We start from the raw sequence: 15,411 nt of genomic DNA, 5'->3' as shown, positions 1-15,411 counted from the left end.
GTCCCCTCTGTCATGTGACAGCGTCTCACTCTGATTGGGGTGTGGTTAAATGTTAGGCCCAATGACTTGGGAGAAAGGGTTTTGTTTCCCTGCTTGTTCAGCTTGACAGATAACATTGTCCACCTCATCTTAACATCCTCCAGCAACCTAGGAAACAGTCCATTCACTTTCAGAGGTAAGAATCATGTGTTATTATTTAGAAACAGCCCCACCTTCTTAACTTTTCTGCAATCCCTCACCCACAATGAACCTTGCACAGGCTACCAGTGAAAGCCGTTGGGAAGGAGGTATGATTATAGTCTACCTGGAAGTCAGATGGATGCAGACACTTCAGGCTCACTGAATGGGTGTCCCCAGGTAGCTGTGTAAAGGCTTCAAACTAAATATTTTACATTTGATGGAATCTTCTGTACGTGTGTTGAAGTATTTTCTTTTCTTATGTAACAGAGTACATTCAATAAAGTGTCAGTTCATAGTTTTTCACTGAAGTAAAAGCCAGTGGCAAATCTGGTAACAAAAGGAACTGTAGGACAGATAGCATTTTCTTATTTTTTTTTTAAAGTAAAACATAGACTTTATTTAGTTTTTGAACTAAAAAAAAATTCTTATTCCTGGATATTTAGACATAGAAGAACCTTAAATTGTATTAATAGGGGAAATAAACCTCTTACATATTTGCATACTCAATCGCTAAATCGTCTGATTCTTTGTGACCCATGGACTGTAGCCTGCCAGGCCCTTCTCTCCCTGGGATTTTCCAGGCAAGACTATTGAAGTGGGTTGCCATTTCCTCCTCCAGAGGCTCTTCCTGAACCAGGGATCGAACCTGCACCTCCTGCATTGGCAGGTAAATTTTTTACCACTGAGCCACCAGGGGAACATAATGTAATTAGTGAATACACCACCTGAAAAATTAATTTCCTTGAAAAAGAGTATCCATTTAGGTTAAAGTAGTCTATGAATTGATTTTACAATCTATTTTAATTCTTGTTTGTTATATTTGAAAAATGATTCAAAGATGTGCATTTTTATCTGGTAGTGTATCAATATTACTTAGCAAAAGATTAAATATAATTTTACCCACTCTGGTATATGCTCCACTTATTTGCTATCTTCTTTCAATTCAAAATTGAAAGAGAATATTCATTTTCAAGTGATTTTTTGAAAAAAGTTTTGTTATGAACATAAAGATAAAAATAATTACATGTTCAAAGTTTTGTCAAGATTTAATACTCTGGAGGTTAAAGGTCCCAGGCTAGGAATTAGCAGCCAGAGTTCTCAGAGGTGGTAAAAGGAATATCTATCCTTAGTTATGGAAGATAGAGAAAGGGAGATATCTTGCTAGAGTCTGTATGTCCCTTTGTCCTCCCCTAGCACCTGCCTCTGACCTCTTTCTCTCTGGAGAGCCCCTGGGGCAAGACTAACCACCTAGGCTAAATCCAGGGGGTTGGACCTCAGGGATGTAGGGGCTAAGAGGCAGTGGAGGACTGACTGAAGAGGACAGAATTTATGTTTTCAAGGGGGATGAAGTCATTGAGTATGATGGTGAGTTTTCTGCTGACACCCTGGTGGAGTCTCTGCTTGATGTCCTAGTGGACCCTGTGGAATTGATTGAGGGTGAATGAAAGCTGCAGGCATTTGAGAATATTGAAGATGATAACAAACTCATTGGCTACTTCAAGAACAAGGACTCAGAGCATTACAAAGCCTACGAGGATGCAGTGGAGGAGTTCCATCCCTACATCCCCTTCTTCACCACCTTCGACAGCAAGGTGGCAAAGAAGCTGACCCTAAAGCTAAATGAAATTGATTTCTACAAGGCCTTCATGGAAGAGCCTGTGACCATCCCAGATAAGCCCAACAGTGAAGAGGAGATCATCAACTTCGTGGAGGTACACAAAAGATCAACCCTGAGGAAGCTGAAGCCTGAGAGTATGTACGAGACTTGGGAGGAAGATGTGGATGGAATCCATATTGTGGCCTTTGCAGAGGAAGCTGATACTGATGGCTATGAGTTCTTAGAGACACTCAAGGCCGTGGCCCAAGATAACACGGACAATCCTGACCTAAGCATCATCTGGATTGACCCTGATGACTTCCCCCTGCTGGTTCCATACTGGGAGAAGACATTTAACATTGACTTGTCAGCCCCATAAATAGGAGTCATCAGTGTTACTGACGCGGACAGCATATAGATGGAAATGGATGATGAGGAGGACCTGCCCTCTGCCGAGAAGCTGGAGGAATGGCTGGAGGATGTGCTGGAGGGTGAGATCAACACAGAGGACGATGACGATGACGACGACAATGACAACGATGACGACAACAACGACTAGTTGCCATGGCAGCCATCTCCCGGCCCCACCCACTCTCCTCCTGCTCCCCTCTCCTTCCCTGAGCTCCTCCAGGGACACTAACTAGGTCATCCTCTGCCATGGGGCTTGTTGGGGTCTATATGCTAGGTGCTGAGATTTCCCGACACACCAGCTCAGCTATCTTCTCTGACTTCTGTTTCCTGTCCCACTACGTCCCTGTATCAATTATTTGTTTCTTCCATCACTCCCTACATGCTTTCTTGTGATTCCCCTCTTGCCATATCTATGCATCCCTATCTCTTCTGTTCCCTCCATCTGAGCAACTCTTTCTTACTTACTCAAGTCCTCTATCCTTCTGATTGTCCTATCCCTGGCCAGAGGAATGAGAGAGTACTGTGTTTGGGGCTGAACTTTAGCAATCTCTTGTTAATGTATTTGGGTCAAATGAGAGACCTCGGTAAAGGATCTGGCGCAACATTAAAAAACTATTTAATACTCTGAATTTCTTCTACCAATTTATTTTCTTTTTAAAAAAATTTTAACTTTTCACTTATTGAGATTTCATAGATGGCAAAGCCAACCTTACATAATAGGCATGATCCATCACATTAATGATACTTTAATCATTAAAAAGTTTCATGTCACAAAACAGAGCAAAGCAAAAAACAAAACAAAAAAAAAAGCACAAAACAAATTACAGTTCCACCATCTGAGTGGGGACTCAGAAACACCTTCTTAAGTTGCTGCTTTACCAAAAAAACACAAAATAATGAGTTAGTTTAATCTAGAGATATCAAGCCAAGATGACAAAGAAGGTAATGTGAAGGCCACTGGGCAATGGTATATTGAGACTCTACCCATAGGTATGTAGATACAGATATGAGTTTACATAATGGCCACCTTTAACATTAGGTGTGAACAAGAGAGGTGAACAGACTAAGTTTGATGTGTAAGTGCTGAGGGAGAAAGTAAGGAGATGTGACCATGTTAGCTGACCATCTTCCACTTCCTGTAGAAGTGCAGGATGTCCTTGACTTCCACACCAGCTTCAGTTGCCGTCCCCAGAGCCAGCGGCAGGTGGTATGAGAAATTCCTAGGGTTGTCTAAACAGATGCCCATGAGGATGGTGATCATGCTATTGTGGTCGGGGGTCCCAGGCCAGGATGAGTGCAGCAGACCTCTGCACAAGTCCAGAATGTTACAGAGGTCCCAGGCATCAGAGACTTGCCTGGTCATCCTGGGTTTCACCAACATCACAGACACAAAGGACTGGCAGAGAAGGTACTTGTTGCCTCTCTTCAGCTCCCCCTCTAGGAAGGTTATGTCTGCTGACGCCTGCTTGTCCTCCCTTCTCAGGATATGCAATATGTCCACCACAATGTTGGGTACAATGAGGAGGAGCTGACCACCAGTGGCAAGCTGCCAGATGACTGGCAGGTGCTCACAGAGAGCCTGGGGGTCAGGGAACACATAAGGGGTCAAAGCTGACTGAATCTGGATGTGCCTGAGAGTCTTCTCCAGCAGCACCACCTCATGTTAAAGCCACAGTTGCACTATGTCTTTGAAAGATCTGATCCTGGAAGTTTTCTCTAGAAACTGCTGAGATGAGTTGTCTGGTCCTTCAAACCCAGTGCTCACAAAGACCCCTGAATGAGAGTTGCACCTCAGAACTGTCCAGGGAGTGTCATGGCAAAGTGGCCAAAGTTTCCGAGGAAACAGCAGCTTCATCCTGGAAGTTGAGTGGAGCTGGGTCCTGCTCCGAGCCCACCCTCTCCTGGGAAGCCTGCTGCAGTGAGTGCTGGCCCAGGGCAATGTCCTCCAGGAGGTGCAGGAACTGGGGAAAGTGTGGGCCCTTGCAGCTCTGTAGTAGCTCACAGAGATGGTGGGACAGGCTCAGGCCTGGCTGCTGCAGGTCTCACACGGAGGGCAGCAGGTTCAGCAGCATGGACAGGTGGTCCCACAGGCTGAGCAGGCTCTGCTGATGTGTGGTGAGGAGGCTGCAGTTGGCATGGGGCCAGCCCAGGTTCACCTTGACCATGACTGCAGCCCTGCTGCAGAAAGGACCTGCAGTTTCTTCTGAATGATCTGGAGATTGTGGCAGGGTTGGCTGATGGAGGCTTTCTGCCCTGAGTTGCAGCCAGCAGGAGGCTCTGTCTCAAGACAGCTGCTCACATGGTCCTCTGTGATAGATGCTTTGCTGGAGGCAGAACTCTGAGATGTCAGGAAACTTGCTGAAGACAGCAGTGAAGTGAAAGTCATGTTTGACTGGGAGCTTGTGACTCAACTGGGCTGATAGGCTAGCAGAACTGGTTGTTCTAGGAGTTAACTGGGAGGTTGACACATCTTCAGCTTATCCCCAGGAGGGGCATTCAGGGAACCACTTTACTCTTCATCAGTTGTGTCTGAATAAGTGGTTTCACTGCTGACTTCTGAGCTGACTTGTGAGCATAAGGATGTGTTTTTATCTTCACCTATCTCATCCCAGTCACAGCAAGAATGATAACTGGCTTCTGGGTTGTCACTCCCACTGAAAATGTGAGATGACCTGTGGTTTTTCTGAGATTGGCTGTGGTGGGTCCCAGGGCAGGGGGCTGGAGGGTCTCAACGATCCTTCCCAGCCTCCATCTTCTGTTGGTCTTCCTTGTCCCTGGGGATGTCCACCTCTGGAGTCAGCTTCCCTTTCTCAAGCTCAGCCTGGAGGCGTGGTGTCACATGTTGAATTAAATGAGAGAAAAGTTCATAGTGAAGGTGACCGCTGACCTGTAGGCTTGGAGCCTGCTGTCCTCAGGCTGTGCACGCTCATGAGGCAGAGGACCACCGTGTGGAAGATGAGGAGGTTGGGGAGGAACTGGTAGCCTTTTGTGGGCTTTTTCTCTCTGCAAGCCTGGCTCAGGTCGGATGGGCAGGGCTGATAGGAAAGACAGAGACGGAAGTCTCCCAGAACCAGCTGGCACAGGGCCACAAGCCTGGTGGCTTTGAATTTCCTCTGAGGCTGAAAGAGATTCTGAAGGTAGAGGAAGCTAACCTTTTGTTATCCCAACACCGCCTCTGGCTGGGACAGAGCTTCTTCCCCTGGTACCTCTTCAGCCCACTGTATCTTTTTCCTGCATTTTGGTAGAGTCATTTGATAAGGACACCTCCTTTAAAAGGCACTTTGAGTGGAGGCAGTGCTGGTAGAAGTATGTGGCTTCCATGTTATAGTACTTGCTCCCTGTGAGAGCTCCCAGCTGGTTGAAGCACATGCCCATATGGGGTGCCACTGACAGGGCTTGATAATAACACCTCTCCTCCAGGTCCTTTGTGGGCAGGGCCAGGAACTCATTCTGAAAGCAGAACAAGTCTCCCAGGTACAGCAGGCAGCAGTGGCAGGCCATTCGTGCCCAGGCCATCTCTTCCTCTAATGAAAGACCTTCTCTCTTGCAGCCGATGAAATGGATGGCGTTGTGAGGCCAGCCGATGAACCTCCATAAATCCAGTTTGTAATGCTCCCGCAGGAACAGGAAGAGGTATTCATAGAACCCAAGGCTGCCATTCAGATGCACCCACAGGGGGCCTTCCCACTATTCAGAGGTGTCCATGTGCTTTCTGTTGGTCTTCAGCAGCAGCAGAGCCACATCAGAGCATGTTTTCCTCCAGAGCAGCTCTTCTGCTTTCCTCCCATAATCCACTGGGTGCAGGAATATGAGTTTAATGCAGACTTGCTGGGCCATATCCCTGAGGGCCAGGACATGAGGCTTGAAAAGCTCTTTGTGGGCATTTCCTTTTAGAAGGAAATGGTTGAGATGCTGGGCTGCCCTGCAAATATCCTGGTAGAGGAGTCTGGCCTTCAGGGCTTCTATCTGGCTGCTCTCCATCAGGCTGGACTCTTTTCCCACAACACTGATATGTGTCTTCAGAACTTTGTCTTCCTTGGAGGACATTTGGATAAATTTCCCAGCAGGCTTCCTGATATAAGGCAACTCAGGATGGCTGTTCCCAATGAAGCCAGGGTGCAGTCACAAACAATTCTGTGAAACTGTGACTAAAACTCATGAAGTCCAGAGATGAACAACATTAAATCTCCTTGAGATGGATGCAAAGGAGACTGTCCTCTGAACCATGCATCTGAACTCTACCAATTTATTTTCTGTCTTTATTGCAGAAGAGTCTTTTTGAATACTAAAAAGGGAAATTCATACCCCAAGTCACATATATTCTCATATTTATTTAGATATTATTGAGAAGGGAAAGATGTAGGGAGCTTACTGGTCAGAGAAGATGAAGCAGATGAATTTCTACTTATGATGAAAGCTGGAAAGATGACTGTATGACTGAGTATGGAGGAGCTGGCAGTGACTTCCTGTTCCTTAAGCACAGAGCAGACCTCTGAGGTGCCTGCACTTTCTATAGCACATTGGGTAATTACTGACTCTCCTTTCCTCACTTCAAAAGTAGGCTAGTACTAGAATCTGTCAACTACAAATTGGTACTTACCAAGAGCATTGTCAATGACTGAACAACAAAAGCATTTGCCATCTAACTTTATGGAGATTGAATCCTGTGATGCTATAGCTGTTGACCTGAAGTAACCCTTGAGGAAGCTCAGGGCAGAGTGAGGCACTCTGTTCTCCAGGGAATCTGGTGAGACAGGTCTTTAGATAGTTGGATGTTTTTAGGGACAGATTTTATGATCTCAATCCTTGCATCTCATATCTAGAGAAGCACTAAATACCTTCATGGTGACACCAGATCCTCATGACTAACAAAAAAACCTTTTGTAAAATGAGTGCTCCATGGTATTGAACTCCCTCTTCATCAAAACCTTATATATTGACCTTACTGTATTGCTGCTTTGGAGCAATCTCTCAGCCTCCTGGGCTGAAGTACTCATTTTGCCCCCAATAAAATTTAACTTGCAGCTCTCAAGTTGTGCATCTTTTTTAGTTGAAAACTCATTAAGTAGCTTTGAACATTAAAGGAAATGATTTAGTATATCTAGAACACTTAGTAGATATCATCATTATTTTTTATTTTATTATTATTATTATTATTTTTACTTTACAATATTGTATTGGTTTTGCCATACATCAACATGCATCCACCACAGGTGTACACATGTTCCCCATCCTGAAACCCCTTCCCACCTCTCTCCCCATACCATCCCTCTGGGTCATCCCAGTGCACCAGCCCCAAGCTTCCTGTATCCTGCATCGAATCTGGACTGGCGATTCATTTCTTATATGATATTTTACATGTTTTAATGCCATTCTCCCAAATCATCCCACCCGCCCTCTCCCACAGAGTCCAAAAGACTGTTCTATACATCTGTATCTCTTTTGCTGTCTCACATACAGGGTTGTCGTTACATCTTTCTAAATTCCATATATATGCATTAATATACTGTATTGGTGTTTTTCTTTCTGGCTTACTTCACTCTGTATAATAGGCTCCAGTTTCATCCACCTCATTAGAACTGATTCAAATTTATTCTTTTTAATGGCTGAGTAATACTCCATTGTGTATATGTACCACAGCTTTCTTATCCATTCATCTGCTGATGGACATCTAGGTTGCTTCCATGTCCTGGCTATTATAAACAGTGCTGCGATGAACATTGGGGTACATGTGTCTCTTTCAATTCTGGTTTCCTTGGTGTGTATGCCCAGCAGTGGGATTGCTAGGTCATAAGGAAGTTCTGTTTCCAGTTTTTTAAGGAATCTCCACACTGTTCTCCACAGTGGCTGTACCAGTTTACATTCCCACCAACAGTGTAAGAGGGTTCCCTTTTCTCCACACCCTCTCCAGCATTTATTGCTTATAGACTTTTGGATAGCCAACATTCTGACTGGCATGAAATGGTACCTCATTGTGGTTTTGATTTGCATTTCTCTGATAATGAGTGATGTTGAGCATCTTTTCATGTGTTTGTTAGCCATCTGTATGTCTTCTTTGGAGAAATGTCTGTTTAGTTCTTTGGCCCATTTTTTGATTGAGTCATTTATTTTTCTGGAATTGAGCTGCAGGAGTTGCTTGTATATTTTTGAGATTAGTGATTTGTCAGTTGCTTCATTTGCTATTATTTTCTCCCATTTTGAAGCCTGTCTTTTCACCTAGCTTATAGTTTCTTTTATTGTACAGAAGCTTTTAATTTTAATTAGATCCCATTTATTTATTTTTGCTTTTATTTCCAATATTCTGGGAGGCGGGTCATAGAGGATCCTGCTGTGATGTATGTCGGAAAGTGTTCTGCCTATGTTCTCCTCTAAGAGTTTTATAGTTTCTGGTCTTACATTTAGATCTTCAATCAATTTTGAGTTTATTTTCGTGTATGGTGTTAGAAAGTGTTCTAGTTTCATTCTTTTACAAGTGGTTGACCAGTTTTCCCAGCACCACTTGTTAAAGAGATTGTCTTTGATCCATTGTATATTCTTGCCTCCTTTGTCAAAGATGTGGTGTCCATAGGTGCATCGATTTATCTCTGCTTTCTATTTTGTTCCATTGATCTATATTTCTGTCTTTGTGCCAGTACCATACTGTCTTGATGACTGTAGCTTTGTGTAGAGCCTGAAGTCAGGCAGGTTGATTCCTCAAGTTCCATTCTTCTTTCTCAAGATAGCTTTGGCTATTCGAGGTTTTAAAAATATGGAATGCTTCACAAATTTGCATGTCATCCTTGCACAGGGGCCATGCAAATCTTCTCTGTATCATTCCAATTTTAGTATATGTGCTGCTGAAGCGAGCACTTGAAGAGATCTTTAATCCTTCCAATTCTATTTTTTTCCATCTATTTCTTTGCATTGCTCATTTAAGAAGGATTTCTTCTCTCTCCTTGCTCTTCTTTGGAACTCTGCATTCAAATGGGTATATTTTTCCTTTTCTCCTTTGCCTTTTGCTTCTCTTTTTTTCACAGCTATTTATAAGGCCTCTTCAGACCACCATTTTGCCTTTTTGCATTTCTTTTTCTTGGTATGCTTTTGATCACCACCTCTTGTACAATCTTCAGGCACTCTGTCTACCAGATCTAATTTCTTGAATCTATTTGTCACTCCCACTGTATAATCGTAAGGGATTTGATTTAGGTCATAGCTGAATGACCTAGTGGTTTCCCCTAATTTCCTAAGTTTAAGTCTAATTTTTGCCAAAAGGAATTCATGATTCTAGCTACAGTCAGCTCCTGGTTTTGTTTTTGCTGATTGTATAGAGCTGTTCCAACTTCAAGTGCAAAGAATGTAATCAATTTGATTTCAGTATTGACCATCTGGTGATATCCATGTATAGAGTTGTTTCTTGTGTTATTGGAAGAGGGTGTTTGCTGCTACTGGTGCATTATTTTGGCAGAACTGTGTTAGCCTATGCTCTGCTTCATTTTATACTCCAAGCTTAACTTTCCTGTTATTTTAGGTATCTCTTGACTTCTTACTTTTGCATTCCAATCTCCTGTGATGAAAAGAGCTTCTTTTTTGCTCTCGCATGCCCTCACATGCTCTCGCCCAATCTCACACACCCTTGCACATCACTGTATGCTCTCACACATCCTTACACATCTGCAAATGACCTCACCTACCCTTGCACACCATCACACACTCTTGCACATCCTTGCCTGCTCTTGCACACCCTTGGTCACTCTTATAGTCACTTGCACACTCTTGCACACTATTACACTCCCTCCCACTACCTTGCACACTGTTATACTCCTTGCACACCTTTGCAGTCTTACACTTACTCATTCACCCTTACACTCCCTCACACCATCACACACTCTTACACTCCCTTGCACACTCTTATACTCCATTGCACATCCTCACACACTTACATTCCCTTGCTCACTCTTACACTCCTTGCACACCCTCACACATTCTTATAGTTTCTCCCATGTTCTTACAATTCTTGAAATGACCACTAGTTCCAGGGTGACTCCCAACCTACCCTGCACCTGGGATCTCTTTTAAACTCCTTGGAACATGCTCTCACACTCTTACATTCCATCTCACACCCTAGCACACTCTTACACTCTCTCACACGCCCTCACACACTCATACTCCCTGGCACACTCTCTCACACTCTTACACTCCATCTCACACCCTAGCAGACTCTTACACTCCCTTGCACAGCATCACACACTTTTACACTCCCTTGAATGCTATTATACTCCCTTGCACACCCTCACATGCTCTTACAGTCCCTCACATGCTCTTACACACTTTCCCACAACCTTCACACTCTTACACTCCCTATTATGATCTTATACTCCCTTGCACAACCTTAAATGCTCTTACACTTCCTTGCAGGCTCTTACACCCCCTTGCACATCCTCACTCACCCTTACACTCCATTGGACACTCTTACACACTCTTACACTCCCTTGCATGCTCTTACATTCCGTGGCACAACCTGACAAACTTACACTCCTTTGCACACCCTTGCACACTCTTACACTCCCTCACCTCTCCTGCACACCCTTGCACCCTCTTACACTCACTCACATGCTCTTACCCTCCCCTGCACACCCTTGCACACTCTTACATTCCATCACACATCCTCACACACTCTTATACTCCCTCACACACCCTTTCACACTATTACATTCCCTCATATGCTCTGACACTCCCTCGCACACCCTCACACACTCTCATTTCATCATACATCTTACACACTCTCATATTTCCTTGTACACACTTACAGCCCTTTGCACATCCTCACACACTCTTACACTCTCTTGCACACCCTTGCACACTCTTACACTCCTTCACATGCCCTCACACACTCTTACTCTCCCTCACACCCTCGAATACTCTTACATTCCCTTGCACACCCTTACACTCTTACATTCTCTCTCACACCCTCACACACTCTTACACTCCCTCACAAACCTAAATCTGTGGTCACATGTACATAGTCTCAGGGTTAACCACTTTCAGGCCATATACATGTTGTCACAAGTTCACAGTCTCCATGGTTACCTACCTACCAGACCTTGTACCTGGCATCACATTTCCATTTTCAGGGTAATCCCCACACCCAGACCGTACACATCATGTCACTTGTCCACAGTCTCCAATGTGAACCCCTCCCAGACCCTACACTTGGAGTCACATGTCCACAGTCTCCACAGTGACCTCATGTTACCTACCCTGTACGTCACCTACCCTGTACCTGGGGTCATGGTGACCCTCCTTCCAGATCCTGAACCTGGGGTCACATGTCCACAGCCACCAGGATGACCCCCTTTCCAGACACTGTACCTGGGGTCACATGTACACAGTCTCCATGGTGACCCCCTCTGCCAGACTCTGTCTATGTACTTTTTGTTTACTAACCTCTCACCCCTTAACAGTCCTTAGTGGTGGTGGTTTAGTCACTAAGTTGTGTCTGACTCTTGTGACCCCATGGACTGTAGCCAGTGAAGTCCCTCTATCCATGGGATTCTCCAGGCGAAAATACTGGAGTGGGTTGCCATTCCCTTCTCCAGGAAGTCTTCTTGACCCAGGATGTGAACCAGAGTATCCTGCATTGCAGGTAGATTCTTTACCAACTGAGCTATGGGGGAAGCTTTTGAGCTATGAGGGAATGCCCAGACCCTGTGCCTGGGGTCACACTTTAACAGTATCCAGGGTGTCCCTCCTGTCCATAACCTGCACTTGGTGACATATGTCCAGTCACCAGGGTGACCTCTCTCCCAAAGCCTGCACTTGGGATCACATGTCCACAGTCTAGGCTGACACCCTCCCAGAAACCATGCCTGGGGTCACACATCCACAGTCTCCAGGGTTAGCCATCTCCCAGACCCTGCACCTGGGACCCTATGTCCACAATCTCCAGGGTGACTCTGGACCTGAGTCACATATCTACAGTCTAAAGTGTGACCCCACCTCCTATACCCTATATGTGGAGTCACACATCCACAGTTTCCAAGGTTACACCCTCCCAGACCATGCATCTGGAATCACACGTCCAGTCTTCAGGGTTAGCCCTCTTCCCAGACCCTACACTTTGGGTCAAACGTCCACATTACCCATGTTGAACCCACTTCCCAGACGCTGTACTTGGGGTCACATGTCCACAGTCTCCAGGGTGATCCTGCCCCCAAGACCCAGTACCTGGGGTCAAACATCTACAGTGTCCATGGTGACCTCCTCCCAGACCCTGCACCTATGGTAAGACATCCAGTCTCTACAGAGGCCCCCTTCCAGACTCTCACATGGGATCACATGTCCACAGTCCATAGGGTGACCCTATCACTCAGACCCTGTACCTGCTGTCACATTTCCACAGTCCCCAGGGTGACAGCACCACCCAGAATCTGTACCTGAAGTCAAAGGTGCACCATCTCCAGGGTGACAAATATCCCAGACACTAAAACTGGGTCACACATGCACAATCTCCAGGGTGCAGCCCACATCCAAGCACCTGGTGTACATGTCCACAGTCCCCATGCTGACACCCCTTTTCAGACACTATACCAGGTGTCACATGGCCACAGTCTCCCTGGTGAACACCTTTGCAGACCCTGTATATGGGATCACATGTCCACATTCTGCAGGGTGAATGTCCTCCAAGACCCTGAACCTGGAGTCACATATCCACAGTTGCCAAGGTGAATCCACCTCAAGACCCTGCACCTGGGGTCGCATGTCCAGTCTCAAGGGTGACCCCACCTCCCAGACCCTTGCTCTGGGTTCACACATCCACAGGCTCCACGTTTACTGCTTCAAAGTACCTGCACCTGGGGTCACATGTCAAAATTCTCCTTGTTGACACCACTCACACCCCACACTTGGGTTCACACGTCCACAGTCTCCAGGGTGACTAAACCTTACAAGGTTCACAAGTCCACATTCATCAGGGTGACACCCTCCCAGAGCCTGTATGTGTGGTCATATATCCACAGTCTCCTTGGTGAGACCCCTCCCCAGGCCTGGGACCTTGGGTCACATGTCCACTGTCCCCAGGGTAACCCCACCTCCCAGACCCTGTACCTGGGGTCACATGTCTAGAGTCTAAAGGGTGACTCACCTCCCAGATTTGGCACTTGGGGTCACACATAAACAGTCTCCAGGATGAGACCACCTCCAGACTATGTACCTGGGGCCACATGACCACACTGCCCAGTGTGACATCTCCTCCGAGTCCCTGCACCTAGGGTTGCCCATCCACAGACTCCAGGGTGAACCCCTCCCAGATCATACACCTGGAGTAACATGTCCACAATCCCCAGAATGACACCACTTCCCAGACCCTGCACCTAAGGTCCCATGTCCTCAAGATCCAGGGTAACCCCCTCCCACACCCTGGACCAGGGTCACATATCTACAGTCTGAAGTGTGACTCCACCTCCCAGAAACTGCACATGGGGTCACACCTAAACAGCCTCCAGGGTAACCCCCTATTGACCCTGTACCTGGGGTCAAATTTCTGTAATGTCCAGGATGGCTCCCTCCCAGACCATATACGTGGGATCACATGTCCACAGTTTCTAGTATGAACCAACGTCCAGATTCTGTACCTGAGGTCTCATTACCACAGTGTCCTGGGTGACACCACTTACCAGTCCCTGCACTTAGGGTAACATGTCCAGAGTCTCCAGGGTAACCCCGTCCCAGACCGTTTACCTGATGTAACATGTCCACAATGCCCAGAGTGACCCTATGTCCCAGATCCTGCATCTGGGATCACACAGCCACAGTATGCAGGGAGAGACCCCCTCCCCAGACCCTGCACTTAGGGTCACATATCCATAGTCCTCAGGGTGACCCCACCACCCAGACCCAGTAACCAGAAATACCTGCACACAATCTGCATGGTAACCCCACCTCCCAGACCCTATACCTGGAATTTCATATCCATAGTCTCCATGATGAACCCCTCCCAGACCATGTGCCTGGGATCACACACCCAGTTTCCCGTGTGACCCCCTTCCCCCCTGCACCGGGGGTTATATGACTACAGTCTCCATGTTTACACCCCACATAAGATCCTTTACCTAGTGTCACATGACCACAGTTTCCCTGGTGAACCCCCTCGTAGACCCTATTCATAGGGTCACATGTCCATAGTCTCCAGGGTGAACACTCTCCCAGACCCTGAACCTGGGTTCACACGTCCACAGTCTCCACGGTGATCCCACCTCCCAGACACTTCACCCAGCTTTACATATCCACAGGCTCCAGGGTCAGCCTCTAACCCAGACACTGCATTTTGGGTCACCCGTCCACTTTCTCCAGGGAGAAAACACCTCACAGAACCTACCCCTGGGGTCACATGTCCACAGTCTCCACAGAAAGCCCTCTCCCCAGACCCTGCACCTGGTGTTAGATGACCACAGTCCAGGGTGACCCCTACTCCCAGGCCTTTCACTTGGGGTCACACATCCACAGGCTAAAACGTGACCCCTTTGAAATACAAGCACCTGGGGTCAAACACAGTCTCCTTGGTGACACCTCGCCCAGACCCTGTACCTGGGGTCATATTTCCAGTTTCCAGGGTAACCGCCTCTCCCAGACCCTACACCTGGGGTCACACGTCCACATTCTCCATGGTGACCCCACCTCACCAGAACTTTTACCTCTGGTCACATGTACACAGTCTCCAGGGTGACCACCACTCCCAGACTTTGAACTTCTGGTCACATTTCCAGTCTCCAGGCTGAAACCCCCCCAGACCTGTACCTGTGGATACAGTCCACAGACTTCACGGTGACACTACCACATCCGTCCAAGCACCTGGGATGACACGGCCAGTTTCTACTGTGAGCTCCCCTCCCAGACCATACCCTCGTGTTGCATGTTCACAGTTTCCAGGGTGACACCCTCTCTGAGGTCACATATCTTCAGTCCACAGATTGACCTCTCCCAGGCACTGTATTTGGGGTCACATATCCAGTCTCTTGGAGAAGGCAATGGCACCGCACTCCAGTACTCTTGCCTGGAAAATCCCATGGACAGAGGAGCCTGGTGGGCTACAGTCCATGGGGTCGTGAAGAGTCGGACACAACTGAGTGACTTCACTTTCACTTTTCACTTTCTTTTTTTTTTTTTTTTCTATACTGCTACCATTTTATTATCAAATCTATTACATACATACACAGACTATATTCACATTTCATCATTTGTCTCATAAT

General features: G+C 46.5%; 1 non-coding gene and 1 pseudogene across 1 annotated transcript; one reads left to right on the top strand and one right to left on the bottom strand.

Annotated features, from left to right (window-relative positions):
- The first annotated feature begins 244 nt into the window (after positions 1 to 244).
- On the top strand, positions 245 to 2,336 carry LOC102276792 (calsequestrin-1 pseudogene; annotated as a pseudogene).
- Positions 2,337 to 8,930: 6,594 nt separating this feature from the next.
- Positions 8,931 to 9,037, bottom strand: LOC138989280 (U6 spliceosomal RNA). Its single transcript, XR_011465519.1, has one exon. It is a non-coding gene; the product is annotated as a U6 spliceosomal RNA (small nuclear RNA).
- Between the last annotated feature and the right edge of the window lie 6,374 nt (positions 9,038 to 15,411).

Source organism: Bos mutus, chromosome 9 (assembly GCF_027580195.1).
Source record: "Bos mutus isolate GX-2022 chromosome 9, NWIPB_WYAK_1.1, whole genome shotgun sequence".
NCBI classification, from domain to species: domain Eukaryota; kingdom Metazoa; phylum Chordata; class Mammalia; order Artiodactyla; family Bovidae; genus Bos; species Bos mutus.
Note: the sequence above shows the minus strand (reverse complement) of the source record. Positions and strands in the feature narration are given on the sequence as shown.